The 15,839-nt window shown below is 37.4% G+C and overlaps 1 pseudogene; it reads right to left on the bottom strand.

Moving 5' to 3' along the window:
* Positions 1 to 11,546, bottom strand: part of LOC116117701 — a 36,233-nt pseudogene extending 24,687 nt beyond the window's left edge.
* Positions 11,547 to 15,839: the final 4,293 nt, after the last annotated feature.

Here is a 15,839-nt window from a genome sequence, read left to right on the forward strand (position 1 = left end):
AGAAAAAGCAGCAGTGGAGGTTTTTCTTAGTTTTTTTACTTTCTATGTCAATATGTGTGGCTGATCTTTCTTTTTCAGTTCAAGGGGATTTTGAAACCTGAATTCATGTCATTGGTGTAACTTAACTTCAGTAACATTGTTCTTAATCTCATTCTTATTGGAATTGTTTATGTTATTCTGTTTTAATTGTTTATGAATTTTGTTTGAGTGATTTAGTAATGGCCTGCTAAATTGTTTAATCGGAATTTTATCTATTAGAATTGGGAATTGTAATACGTAATTATCCTCTTTCTATTCAATGAGTAACACATGATGATAGATGATTATAGACAAGTTTTCAGTCTGTCGTCTTGAATAACATAGCCTAAGTTTAATAATCCGATCTTGCGCGATTGTTACTTGGATTGATCTATTTTCCTAAGTCTTAAGGCTGTCATTGAATTAAACTTAGAGAGTTTATTCTAGGTTGTTCAAGGGTTATGTTATAACCACTCACACAAGAATCAACCAAATAACAAAAGATCACAATCAAGAATCACAAATCACACACACAAGAACAAAAGGAATTTTACCGTGGTTCACTTGCTCTATATTTGAGCAAGCTACGTCCACGTTGAACTCAGAAAACACACGAGCTCGCTGCACTAAATCACTGTCAAGATTACAGATTACACAGAGCAACACAAAACCCTGAATAACCCTTCTTCAACCCGTAACTCACCCTAGAGATTACAGCCTTCAAATCCCTATAAACAGCGTATACAATACACCCAGAATGACCTGACCCAGTCACTCAATCAACAAGTTACAAGATTCACTCAACCCAAATTGAAAACCTTAACAGACTCAAAATGGTGTTTAACGAAGAAGAGAGAGATTTGCAAAATGAATACTAGGTACAAAATGCCAAAATAACTCTGCTTTTATATGGTTGACATTAGGGTTAAATTCTAGTCATTGGATCTTCTCTTCATCAATGCTCAGGATTGTTTTCTCAGTTTGGATCAAAACGACGTCATTCCATTTAAGTTCTAATACGACAATGTTTCAAGCCATCATCTAACAATCTCCACCTTGATGGGTTGGAAAAACAGCCCCTGTGCTAGTGCAGCTTGCCTTTAGTGAGTCCTTCATGGTTCTTTTGTTACCCTTGCTTACTGAATGGACAGCAGGTTCAAGCAATGCTTGAACTTAGCAAGTGTAACAATCTTCGTACCCATGTCTGCTAGATTGTGTTCAGTAGGAACCTTATTGAGAGCTATCTCCTCCCTAGTGATCAGATCTCTCACAAAGTGATAGCGAACATCTATGTGTTTGGTTCGCTCATGGTACACTGGATTTTTACTCAAGTGTATTGCACTTTGACTGTCTGAAAAAATGGTTGGCTTCACCCAGTATCCCTTTTGGCCAAATTGCCTCCTTAAATACATCAGCTACAGCCACATATTCAGCCTCAGTTGTTGATAGTGCAACTATAGGCTGTAATTGTGACTTCTAGCTGATGCAGTTGCCCCCAAGGTAAAGTAATATGTAGTGGTTGACTTCCTAGTGTCTCTGTCACCTGCAAAATCAAAGTCTAGAAAACCAGCCAGATCAAGTGAGGTAGATCTTTTACAGTATTCCAGTCCCACATTTAAAGAGCTATTAACATATTTGAGTATCCACTTCAGGGTTGTCCAATGTTCCATACCAGGATTGGACATAAATCTACTCAGCAATGATATCACAAATGATAAGTCAGGCCTAGTACTAATCATAACATACATCAAGGATCCAATTACATTTGCATAGGGTATGGTCTCCATTTTAATTAACTCAGCATCAGTATTAGGGCATTGAGCCTTGCTTAATGTGAAATGGTTAGCTAAAGGCATTGAGACAGTTTTGGTCCCTGACATTCCAAATTTTTCTACTAACTTATGCAGGTATGAGCACTGGTGAATTTTCAGTTTGTATTTACTTCTGTTTCTATCAATTTGCATGCCTAAAATCTTCCTAGCATCCTCTAGGTCTTTCATTTCAAATTTAGCATTCGGTTTATTCTTTAACACACAGATCAGAGGCTTTGATTTGCTTATCAGTAACATGTCATCTATATACAACAGTAAATAAATAGGTATTTCATCCAAAATAGCAAAGTAGAAACAATTGTCATACTTACTCCTAGTGAATCTATACTTACTATAAAGGTGTCAAACCTCTTATACCATTGCCTAGGGGATTGCTTTAGACCATATAAAGATTTCAGCAGTAGGCAAACATGGTTGGGGGTCTTTTTATCTATGAAACCTAAGGGTTGGCTCATGTAGATCTCTTCCTCAATATCTCCATGTAGGAATACAGTTGTAACATCTAATTGTTCAAGCTCTAGATCCTGGTGGGCTACTATAGACAGCATGAGCCTTATGGTTTTGTACTTAACTACTGGGCAAAAGACTTCATTGAAGTCTATTCCCTCTCTTTGGGTGAAACCCTTGGCTACTAGTCTAGCCTTATACCTGAGGGGATCCTTTTCAGTGATACCTTCCTTTAGTTTGAACAGCCACTTGCATTGTACAAGTTTCTGGTCCTTAGGCTTTGGTACAAGTTTCCAAGCTCTGTTCACCTCCAAGGACTTTATTTCAGCTTCTATAACAGCCTTTCATTGGTCCCTTTCCTTTGTCTGCATGGCTTCCTCATAGGTTTCTGGTTCTCTTCTTTGTACTTCAGTACCTGCAAGGAGGGCAGTATATATTAGATCAACATAGGAATATCTTGTGGGTGCCCTTACCTGTCTTCTGGTTCTGTCTCTTGGAAGCTGGTAGTCTTGCAAGTTTTCAAGTTGAATATCAGTGTCATCTGCTGTTTCTATCTCATCCTCATGTTCTGGATCAGTTTGTCCAGTTTCTCCTCCATGTTCAGTAACAGCTTCAGTTTCTTGGCTGGTTTGAGTTTGAGCAGGAAGCTCCACCTCAATTGGTGTAACTTCAGGTTGGGTGAAGAGATCCTTTGAACTTGAAATGGGGTCAGTTCTAGTTCTAGTTTTCTCACAAGGAAAGACTCCCTCATTGAATACCACATCTCTACTCACAATGATTCTGACCCCTGGGGAATCTTTATCCCAAAGTCTATAAACTTTGGTCCCTTCTTGATACCATAAGAATATGCACTTGGTTGACCTTGGTTCCAATTTTCCTCCTGTGGTGTGTGCATAAGCTGCACACCCAAAAACTCTTAGATGGCTTAGAGCTGGGACTCTACCAATCCATATTTCCTCAGGGCTCTTCAGGTTTATTGCAGTAGATGAACTCCTATTTACCAGGTATGCTGCTGTTGTAAGGGCTTCTTCCCAAAAGGAGGTGGGGAGTTTGGAGGTTATTAACAGGCACCTAACTTTATCAAGGAGGGTTCTATTCATTTGTTCTGCCACTCCATTCAGTTGTGGGGTATAGGTTACTGTCCTATATCTTAAAACCCCTTGGTCACAACAAAACTTGTCAAATTCTTGGTTACAGAATTCCAGCCCATTGTCTGTTCTAAGAACCTTCACCCTTTTTCCCATTTGGTTCTCTACTAGGGTTTTCCAGTCCTTAAACCTAGCTAGAGCCTGATCTTTGGATTTCAGTAGGTATACCCACACCTTGCGGCTGTAATCATCCACCAGAACATAAAGTAATTATTCCCTCCATAAGATTTCACTTTTCCAGATCCCCAAAGGTCAGAGTGTATGTATTCTAGTGGACTGGTGGCTAGGTGTGTCCCCTTGGTGAAACTATTTCTATGCTGTTTCCATAAAACGCAATTCTCATAGAATTCGAGGGTGTAGTCTTGTCCTTACCAAACTGCCCTTTATGCTTCAGAATGTCCATGCCTCTTTGACTCATGTGGCCTAATCTAAGGTGCCACTTTTCTGTATAATCACAGAATTAAAGCAGTTTTGGGAATGGTTCCCACAAAGAATATAAAGGCCATTTCTTTTCTCTCCTTTCAGTATCAGGTTGTTATCTCTATATATGTTCAAGCATCCATGTTCTGCTTTATAACAACATCCTGATTCATCTAAGGTGCCAAGGGATATCAAATTTCTTTTAAGTTCTGGTATGTACCTAACCCTAGTTAGTTTTACCATTTTTCCAGTGTTAGCCCTTAGAGTCACTGTGCCTATCCCTCTTACTCTACATGCATTATTGTTTCCCATGTAAATAGTTTTATTTTCAACATTTTCAAATTCCTGGAACCAGTCTCTCTTAGGACTCATGTGAAATGAACAGCCTGAGTCCAGCACCCACTCTTCACCAGTATCATTCATTGACACAGTAAGTACTTCAGGTTCCTCTACCAGGTTTCTAGTAGTGGCTAAGCTATTCTCAGTATTCCCTTGTTTTTGTTTTTTAATCCACTCAAAACAATTCTTTTTAATATGCCCAGTTTTATTACAAAAGAAGCATTTTCTAGACTCTCCTCTATGCTTGTTACTGCCCTTCCATTTTTTCTTATTTCTAGCCCCCTGATTATTCTGATTTCCTTTACCAGTTTGACTAGGTTCTGGTCTACTCTTAACAAACAGATTTGTGCCATTTCGTTTCTGGGTTTTCAATTCTAATTCTTTGGCCCTAAGTCCCGCTGTTATTAGGTCAAGATTTGGTATAGTACACGAGTACTGTAGGGCATTCTTGACTACTTGGTAGTCATCAGTCAGGGAATTCAATAGAATCATGGCTAGACTGGTTTCTCCTAAAGCTTGGTCTGTCCCTTTTAGGACTAAGGTCATTTTCAGAAACTCGTCTAGGTTTTCATCTATACTCTTAGCACTATCCATTTTATAAGAGAATAAAACCCCTTTTAAAAAAGCTAGGTTGGGGGCAGATTTCAAAGCATACAAGGTAGTAAGTTTACCCTAGAGTTCAATCGGTGATTCAATTCCATCTATCTTCCTGAGGACGCTATCGGACAGATTCATGATTATCAGATTGTACGCCTCCTCATTGATCTCCTCTTTCTTTTTCAACTTCTCCTCTGGCCACTTTTCGGAGTCCTCTTCCAGTGCGATGGCAACCTTGTTGTGAGAAAGCAATGCTTTCATCTTTTTCTTCCAACTCCCAAAATTGATCTTCCCATCATATTGGGAGATCTCCATACGAGTAGTACTCATTATACTATAATGGTAAGAAAGAAAAAAAAAAAAAAAACCTAAGAAGGTACGCGGCGTTGTTACACTAGAAGTTGTCAATTACTGCCAGGCAGTTTTTAAGGCGGTTACTGGTTTTCAGCCTATATACCTTTAAACTTAGCCAAGATTTGACTCCCTAGATCCTATTGGAGACTAGAAGGAATCACAGTTTCGAAAAGCCCCAATTTTCAGATACCCTAATTTTACGAAACTCTAATTTCACAAAACCCTAATTTCATGAAACCCTAATTTTTTGTAAACAATCCCTAATCTCCAAGAAATGGCTCTAATACCACTATTATAACCACTCACACAAGAATCAACCAAATAACAAAAGATCACAATCAAGAATCACAAATCACACACACAAGAACAACCGGAATTTTACCGTGGTTCACTTGCTCTATATTTGAGCAAGCTACGTCCACGTTGAACTCGGGAAACACACGAGCTCGCTGCACTAAATCACTGTCAAGATTACAGATTACACAGAGCAACACAAAACCCTCAATAACCCTTCTTCAACCCGTAACTCACCCTAGAGATTATAGCCTTCGAATGCCTATAAACAGCGTATACAATACACCCAGAATGACCTGACCCAGTCACTCAATCAACAAGTTACAAGATTCACTCAACCCAAATTGAAAACCCTAACAGACTCAAAATGGTGTTTAACGAAGAAAAGAGAGATTTGCAAAATGAATATTGCGTACAAAATGCCAAAATAACTCTGCTTTTATATGGTTGACATTAGGGTTAAATTCTAGCCATTGGATCTTCTCTTCATCAACGCTCAGGATTTTTTCTTAGTTTGGATCAAAACGACGTCGTTCCATTTAAGTTCTAATACGACAACGTTTCAAGCCATCATCCAACAGGTTAGGATCTAATTGAAGAGCTTATTTCAATAGTGACAATTAAGGGGAAATTCGGGTAACATAGCTTGTTGTTTCCTAGGGTCAATAATTCCATAATTACGAGATAGAATAACGTTATGGTTAGTTCATGTCCAATGCATGTTTAGGTGGATCTTGAACTGAGAACTGGTTGTTATTAATCTGATATTTTCTACCATTGGAGATTTATTCGTTTCACTTTAGATTGCATTGTTTACAACCCCTTTCATTATTCTGTTGTCATGTTTACTGTTTAGGATTTTATTTTATTTTTTTGTTGTTTTCATTGTGGTTATTAGTTAGAATATAGGATTTAATCGAACCATTCCTTGTGGAATCGACCCTTCCTCACCTATATGCAATTTAGTAGTTTGGTTAGTAAGGTTAAAAATTTGGAGCATTCGGCATGCTACCATGGAGTTTCCGATGAAGTCATGATGCGCAGTGGGGGTAGTGAACATGCAGTGCTTGTGAAGATTGAAGTTACATTGCTCACAACTGCATCTTAACCCGAACCCTGGCATTTTGCCGCCACTGCATATGTATTTTTTGTGGTTTTTCAGTTGGAGATTATGATCCAGGTGACTAGCGTGAACTTCTGATAATGGTATGCTTAGAGAATTTTCAATCGTACCCGTAATGTGAGCTCTGGCACCTTCATAAATCTTTACAGTAATGTGATTGTAGATGCTCTCAAGTTCCTTCATCTTGTCCTTAAACTCCTGTGCTTCAAAAAGCTGGTTGCCTTCCAACCATTCAATGGCCTGGTCAATGGCATCCTCAATTTTCTCCTTGTTAGCAAGGGAAAGCTTGGAATCGATCTTCTAATCCTGGAAAGTGTTCCTCATTTTGTAGGCATAATTTTCCAAGGCAATCTTAGCCTCAACCTTCTTTTTGTGGGCCTCATCTTTAGCCTTGTACTTGTCGGCCTCCTTAATCATCTTTTCAATTTCATTTTTTTACAACCTACCCCTGTCGTTGGTGATTGAGATCTTATTCCTCCGGCCAGTTCTCTTTTCCTCAGCTGAGACATTCAAGATTCCATTAGCATCTATATCAAAGCAAACAATGAACTGAGGGACATCCATGGGAGCTGGGGGTAAGTCACAGAGCTGGAAACAGCCCAACAAGTTGTTATCACTAGTTCGTAATCTTTCACCTTCGTAAATGCTGATAGTGATACGTGTTTGATTGTCTGAGACGGTCGTGTACACACGTTCCTTCCTGTTGGGAATTGTGGTGTTTCTTGGTATCAAAACAGACATGACACCACCTGCGGTTTCAACACCAAGAGAAAGAGGGATAACATCCAACTGAACCAAATTCTGCACCTTCTCATTGCCCTGACCACTCAAGATGGAAGCCTGAATTGCAGCACCATAGGCAACAGCCTCATCCGGGTTGATGTTCTTGCAAAGATTCTTTCCGTTGAACAAGTCTTGCAATATCTATCGCACCTTGGGAATTCTAGTAGAACCACCAACAAGAATGACATCGTCGACACTATTCTTGCTCATGTTAGCATTATCAGTCAAGCATTTCTCAACCGGCTTCACACACTTCCTAAAGAGATCCAAGTTGAGCTCCTCAAATTTTGCTCGAGTAATTGTTGAATAGAAATCAATACCCTCATACAAAGAATCAATCTCGATTGTAGTCTGACTATTGACTGAGAGAGTCCTTTTCGCCCTCTCACAAGCTGTTTTCAATCTCTGAAGAGCTCTGGGATTACCACTAATATTATTCTTGTTCTTTCGCTTAAATTCGTGAACAAAGTGATTCACTAATCTGTTATCAAAATCCTGGCCACCAAGATGAGTGTCTCCAGTGGTGGCCTTCACTTTAAATCTACCATCAGCAATGGTAAGCAAAGATGCATCGAACGTACCACCACCCGATAAAAAATCAACACGTTGCTTTCATTATCACTGGGCGCTTCTTTTCGAGACCATATGCAATAGCTGCAGCAGTGGGCTCACTGATGATTTGCATAACATTAGGCCACAATGCACCGGCATCCTTGGTGGCTTGACGCTGAGAGTCATTGAAGTAAGCTGAACGGTGGATGACTTGCATTCTTAACAGTTTGAACCATGGTAATCCTCAACGATCTGACGCATCTTACGAGAACCATTGAAGATATTCCTCAGCAGACAACCGTTTCTCTTCCCCCATATAGTTAACGTCAATCATTGGCCTGTCACCTGTACCAGCAATTACTTTGAATGGCCAGAATTTGATCTCTCTGGACAGAGGCACCACACCTTCTACCAATCAACCTCTTGCATCTACAATATACATATATATCCAGCTATACACACCATAATACAGAAAACTGCAGTTCATTAGAAAAAGAACAAAGTTCACCCAAGTGATGCGTTCTTGGTTTATTCTAACTCTCAACCAATGGAAGAAGCAGAATTTGGTGAAGCCAGCAAATTCACAACACAATTCAAACTAGGTAAATCATAAAATTCCTCCCCATAAGGATCCTGGAGCGAAGAATAGGCAAAAAAGAGGCCAAAGATTCAGCCAATAAAGTTGTAGCAGCCAACAGACAATAAGAACCATCTGCGCAAAGCATAAACATGTGAAATGGAAGGCCTGCACGAAGCAGCCGGCTGGCTGACTTAGATGTGCCTGCAAATAGGTTAGTGCTCCCTTCATTTTAGATATTCACTATTAGATATGTATACTTTACTAGATGTTATACGTATGGAAAGGCTCCTACTTCAGGATTAGATGAATCTCAGAGTATTTTGGGCTCCTATTGTTTGGTATAAAGGCTCTCATGTAGGAACTTATAGTTAGAAGAAGATGATAATAAGCTCATTCATGTAGATAATTGGCTCCTAAATTAGTCTAGTATATGAACATTTTCTTGTTGTATCAGTTGGAGAAAGCTTATAGAATTCGTAAGTTTTTATTTTACTTCCAATTTTCAAAAGCATCAAAACGGTCTTTAATTTTCCGTTCGTTATATAATTAACAATGATACTGATATTACACAGTTGTTAGATTCACAAACAATATCTTAAAATTGAAAAAAGTAACGTGCTTCACTATTCCGAACACGAAACCTTAGAGACAGAGTAAACCTAAAGAATGCTTACCGAAAATGGTGTTCATGGGATTCATAGCCACCTGGTCTTTGCGGCGTCTCCAAGAAACGCTCCATTTCAGCGAAGGCGACGTAAACGGGGTCGTCCTGTTCCCTTGATTATCTCTACCCTATCATTCTCCCACAACCCGACCACAGTACGTTGTCCCTAAATCAATTCCGATGGCTGGTCCCTCTCCTTTCTAGCCATTCTCTCGCAATTAAATAATTATATTTGAACTTCAGAGAAAATGAAGAAAACAAAGTATCACTATGAGGGTCTGTGCAAGTATTTGGCTCCTATTATTATTATATTGTGGAGTCAAAGAGATGTCAAGACTCGGAGAGTCTTTCTAAGTTGTTCCTTTGGTATTATACAATATCGGGCTTTTAACTAGAGGAAACGGACGGTTGCGATCTAAAGATTGAAGGTTTTTCTTTGCTTTTTAAATTAAGAAACCAGATAATGATCTAGTTCCTGTCACAATTCTATAATTCCAGTGAAATTTCCTTGAAATTCTCAACAATTGTTGGCTTGGTTACATTATGAAGGTAATCAAAATTACTTATTTGCAGGGCCTCCTTAATCCAAGTGATTGTTTTCAAGCATTTGATAAGCCTTAAATCCAAGTGATGCTTTCAAGCATTTGATAAGGGAAAATTAGTTTGTTTTGCTCAATTTTATCCACTTGAATTTTCTTCTACTGATATGTGTGCACTTGAATTTCAACTTAATAATTACATTGATGATATGCGCTCAAATAGTGATTTTTCAGAACTAAATGATATTATCAGTCTTGTTTAAAAATGGTTGAAAAGAAGAAACATCTTATTTACTCATTGTATATTTCTCATCACATTGGCTTTAACCTTACCAGTTGCAACTGCAAGTGTAGAGAGGGCATTTTCTACTATAAAAATGTGAAGACTCATTTACACAATCAGATGGGAGATCAATTCTTGAATGTAGCCTAATTCCTATATTTGAAAGATATATTTGACATGTTGTATGGATGGGCATGCAACGATTTCTCAATATGAAGCCCCTCGCAACAAACAGTAATGTAATTTTTTTTTTTTATTTTTTTTTTGTGACAATATTGCTGAAAAATAGATACGAATATTATATACAATTGATTTTTATTTGGCCCACCCTAGTAGAAATTTCTGGATCCGTCCCTGGTTACATCGCCCCCTCGGCATCACCACACCGACATGTTAAAGCATCGTAGAACACCATGCTCACCGAGTAAGATTTCCCAAGGAGGAAAAAACCTCTTCGACTGCATAGTTCATAATTGGGTTTGGTTCAGTTAATTTGATAACCGATCTCTTTGTGATTTTTGAGATTGTAACCAAGCATTTCCGATTTCTATCACACGACAATTCTTATTTAAAAGGTTGGATGATAGAAGATTTCAATCCATTTATTATAATTCCCTTTTGATACTTGGTTTTTTGAGTTACGCAGTCTATAAACTACGATGAAGATAGCTTTTAAACTGAATTTCAACTATTCTCTGAAAATTTTAAAAATTATTTCATTGTTGTTTTCAATATCTGAAGAGCTCTGGGATTACCACTAGTATTATCTTGTTCTTTCGCTTAAAATCGTGAAAGTGATTCATTCCTAATCTGTTATCAAAATCCTGGCCACACGATGATGGTCTCCAGCGGTGGCCTTCACTTTAAAGATACATCGGCATGGTAAGCAGAGACATGCACATCAAAATACCACCCCCCAGATCAAAATCAACACGTTGCTTTCACCAGCCTAGAGGTCTTCTTGTCAAGACCATAACAATGGCTGCAGCAGTGGCTCATTGATGATCCGCATAATTGAGGCTATCAATTGCACCAGCACGCTTAGTGCCCTGACGTTGAGAGTCCTTAAAGTAGCTGAACAGTGATATCGTGTTCTTCATGTTGACTAAGGTAATCCTAGCAATTTGACGCATATTGATGAGCACCATAGAAGAGATTTGCTCAGCAGCCAATTGCTTCTCTTCGCCCTTGTAGTTAACTACACCATAGGCTTTTCATCTGCACCAGAAATGACTTTGAATGGCCAAACTTCATGTCGCTCTGGACTTGGTCATCACCAAATCTCCTACAATCAACCTTTTTGCATCAGTCAATAGTCAAAACGACTTCGGTGAACGCCACGTAAGACGGCGTCGTCTTGTTTCCCAGATCATTGGCTATGATCCCACCCAATCATTCTGAGGGTCCCACACACCCACCATGAATCGGTTGTCCCTCAATTGATTCAGATACCGGTCCCTCTTCCTTTAACAGCTAAGCATTTTTTCTCACAAATGAAGCTGAATGGATAATTTATGTTTATTACCAATTTTTCTTTCAGACTTTAACAAACCTGACAATAAAGCCTAACCATATTCATTGCATTGTATTGAAAAAATTGAATAACTATGACATTTAAATGACTCATTTTCCTCTTTAACAATTTATATTCTTATACCAAGAGTGTTGTGACCCTCTCAAACATCCTTACAAGGTACAAATATGAACTGATACGATTTTTATTTAGGTGCTTTTCTTAACAATTCGTTTTTGTATTTTGTGAAAAATAATAAGGATATTTACAAAAAAATAGGTTGATTTAAATTTGATTTAGAAAATGAAAAAATTCAGGCATAGATTGTCATGAAATAATATATATACCAGAGATGTTTGAGTTAGTTTACGTGCATCTCAACTAGTGTTGCACCTCAAACAAGGCTTCTGAAACAGGCAACCCTGCGGTCCGGACCAACATTTAGCAACCGTTCTTGTGATTCAACTTGATCTGTGATTCGACTTGAATCACAGAGAGAGCAAACCCACCACTCAGTCAACCCATTGTTTGATTTGAAATAATATTTTGAAACTGAGAAAATAGAACATAAGTCTCCATATATGTTTGTTTGAAAATAATATTTTAAAATGATTATAATAATATTTTATTTTATTTTGTAGTTTTTTTTATTAATGATTAATTAAATAAAATTAGAGAAAGTCAATTATGTAAGTTAATTAATTTTAAAATTAAATATGGAGAAGTCATTTATGGAAGCTGTTTGGCATATTTTATTTTGGATTAAAGCATTTTCCTCTCATGAAATATCTAAAATTCCATTTGGTCCAAACTATCCCATATTCACACAACACCCTCCCCTATAGTCAATTTCCACCATTAATCTAACTGTTACAATTGTTGACCATAAAAAGATGAAAATACCTATGGATGGGCGCGGCCGGGTCAAGGTGTGACCCCTTCCCCTTCCCCATGGGCGGGATTTTTCTCATGACCGTCCCCCACCTGTGGGGTGGAATCACTCCCTCCTTGTCCCGGCCCACCTGATGAACGGCTTCGCGGGGAATTTCCCCAGTGGGAGATTTATCCCCAAACGGGGATTTTTTTGTGCGGGGATTTTGCCTCGTGTGATCAAAACTTTCCGCATGTTCTCACGATAATGATATTAAATATTTTAATTGTGAGTAACTAGCACGTTAGTAGGTACTATATTTGACTGCTAATTTTAGTAGTTAATTCATTAAAAATGCTAAATTTAAGGTAAGAAAATATAAAATCAACAATTTCTTGTAAAAGTTAAATTAAGATTTAAAAACAACACTAACTACCACCATAAATTAATTAATTGTTGCTAAGTTAGTGATATATTTTCTATATATATTAAATATAGGTTTTAATTCCACATTTTGAGGTATTGTAATGTTCCACTGAAATGTTTCAATACAAAATCATAAAATAAATCCTGAAAGAAAATTTCACTGAGAATTGATATGAATATAGTGAATAACAACAATTTCCTGGCAAAAATGGAAACATCCCTTCAAAGCTAAAATAAACATCCTTTACAACATAAACCTCATAATATACTCAAATCATCCATTGCAATATAAACCTCTAATATTTGGTTTGGTAATTATATAATCTAATCAAATTTTTTTTGGCCATATTTATTATTTTGTGAAATTTACAAATACTAAATATATATTTAATATTAGACTCCCTCATTTAAATTATTTTTCTATAAATTTAATACAACATTAGAAAGGATTTAAAAGTAAATATCATAAATTTAGATACATTACTTAAAATCATGATTTAAACTCTAATTTTATATACATCTCCGCAAAGGGAACAAAAAAAAAAAAAAAACATAAAATTCTCAAAAAAGCGGGGTGGGGCTTCACGGGGATGGGGCGGGTTGGTGCGAGCTGGGGATTGCACTATCCCCTCCCCCGGGTGCGGGGATTTTTCTAAGGACCATCCTCGGCTCTATCCTCGAATTTTTCAGGGATTCCTAGCCCCATTTAGCCGGTCCGGATCCCTGCGGGCCGGGCATACTCCATCTCTAAAAATACCCCTGGTTTAAGAAAAAGATCTAAGTAATTGATGAAAAGCTAAAAATACCTTTGGCTTGAGAAAAAATTTTGTAACAACAATATTTATTTACACCATTTTTTTTCATAAATAAAATAATAATAAAGATGATCTTAAATCTTAAACTATAATTCATAATTTTCTACACTTTGTTAGCAATAATTCATCTGTAATATATTTTGATAGATCACCCATAATACAATAGTGCATTTTTTTTTTCTGAAACCAAGGGTATTTTAGTCTTTTCATCAATCTCCGTGAACTACTTTTTTCTAAATCCAAGGTATTTTATCCTTTTTATAATAATTTTCTTTTATTCTTGTCTTTTTATTATTTTATATTTTATTCTAATGGTGGATCACCGCTCCGTGTAAAAAGTAAATGTGTAAGTAAAATTAGTTATAAACTAATGTTTCTATTCTAAATTACACTCATGCATGTTATAAAATTTAATCCATTTCGATTATATCCTTTGGCTTTCTCATCACTAGGCAAAGTTAGATCAATACGATTTATTTTTAAACTTTAAATATCACCTAAGTAATTAGGTACAGATTTTGTAAATTGTTTTACGACAATTTTTTTTTTTCTCTCATAGAAAGTTGAATCTTAATTATTATTAAGAATTAAAGGTTAATTTAAAAAAAAAAATACATATATTTATTGAAATGTCTCTATCTAATTAAAAAACTAAAGAACTCGGTGTGTTCAGTGTTTTTCAAGTCCTCCTCCAATGCCTCAAGTCATGGCTTGGCGTATAGAGCAACCGCGTAAAAGACATGAGCTTTAATGTGTCAACAGATTCGGCTGTTTTTCTTCAAGAAATGGTCTAAGGACTTCAAATTCGTTGTTTCAGCACTTTGTGCATGATTGGTGACAGGATTGGCAAGATATGTGTACAGAACAGAAAGATGCCCTGCAATTTCAGCACCACCAGAGATTTGAAGGCAATTAACCATTGTTGTAAAATTTCATTAACGAGCTGGGAGTTAAACAAACATGAGTTTGCCATGGAGGCTTGGCTACACTTGTGTTGTCAATGAAACACCAATTGGATTCCCTGGAAATTGCCCCCATGTATTTCTTACTCCTTCAAACATCAACCATTGGATTATCATTCACTCGTTTATCTCTCTCTCTCAATCTCTTGGTTGCTGCTCAATCCACTTTAATCCGAGGCCAAGCCTTTGAGGAGACGTTCTAAAGCTGCCGGCTAAATGTACTCCAATCCATGATAGCTGCAGTTTCAATTTGGCCTGGATGGTTTCAATTATATGTGTCAAGTGATCGTGTAAATTCAGGTGTTCCTTTCATACATCCCGCAAAGTAACAACTACATAAATTTATATTCATTTGTAATTGATCCGTTTATACATAATTAATTCTTTTTACACCCAATAAAGAATCAAGTATACATACAGGAGTGGTGAATTAAATATTTGCTTCAAACGATGGATTCCGATTCTTATTCATCTACGTTAACCTAAAATCTTTTATTGTCAGCTCCTCCATAACAACTGGATTGTCACAATTTGAACATTAAAATCTTTTATTGTCAACATCTTGAGCTCGGTAGAACTTTTGCTCTTCAGTGAATTTCCTACGCTTTCACATATTTCTAATATGGATTATAGATCTCTCAAGCTTCCCATCTTGTACTGGTAAATATCTGCCTCAAGGCCTCTCGGTGTCATCAAGCCACTCGATGGCAAGCAACCGCTTCCTCTGTCTTCTTCATGTCAATAGTCAGTTGCGAACTGAAATCTTTTCATATTTGACTCTATTACGATTTTGTAGGCAAAATTCTCCAAGGCACGCCTGGCTCGGCCTCTTCTTGTACTCCTCATCTTCAGCCTTGTACTTCCGCCTCCTTAATCATCCGCACAAGCTCAACCTTGGTTAGCCTCCCTTCTCATTGGTGATAGTATATTTTCAATCGGGCCAATGGTTTTATCCTCAGCTGAGACATTCAAGATTCCATTAGCATCAATATCAAAGCAGCCATTCACCTTAGAATCCCTTTGGGAGCTGGAGGTATGCATATAAATTGAAACTGCCCAACAGGTTGTTATCTCTAGTTCTTGTGTCTCTCACCCTCATAACCTTAAATCGATGGCAGTTTGGTAGTCGTAGACGGTGGTGTATATGTGTCCATTTTAGTGGGAATTGCATGTGTTCTAGGGATCATAACAACATATAGCCACCTTTGATTTCTATGCCAAGGGATGAGAGGATAACGTCCAAGAGAGTAATCCTTCACCTTCTCATTACCCTGACCGC

Source organism: Pistacia vera, unplaced genomic scaffold (assembly GCF_008641045.1).
Source record: "Pistacia vera cultivar Batoury unplaced genomic scaffold, PisVer_v2 Contig820, whole genome shotgun sequence".
Lineage (NCBI taxonomy): Eukaryota > Viridiplantae > Streptophyta > Magnoliopsida > Sapindales > Anacardiaceae > Pistacia > Pistacia vera.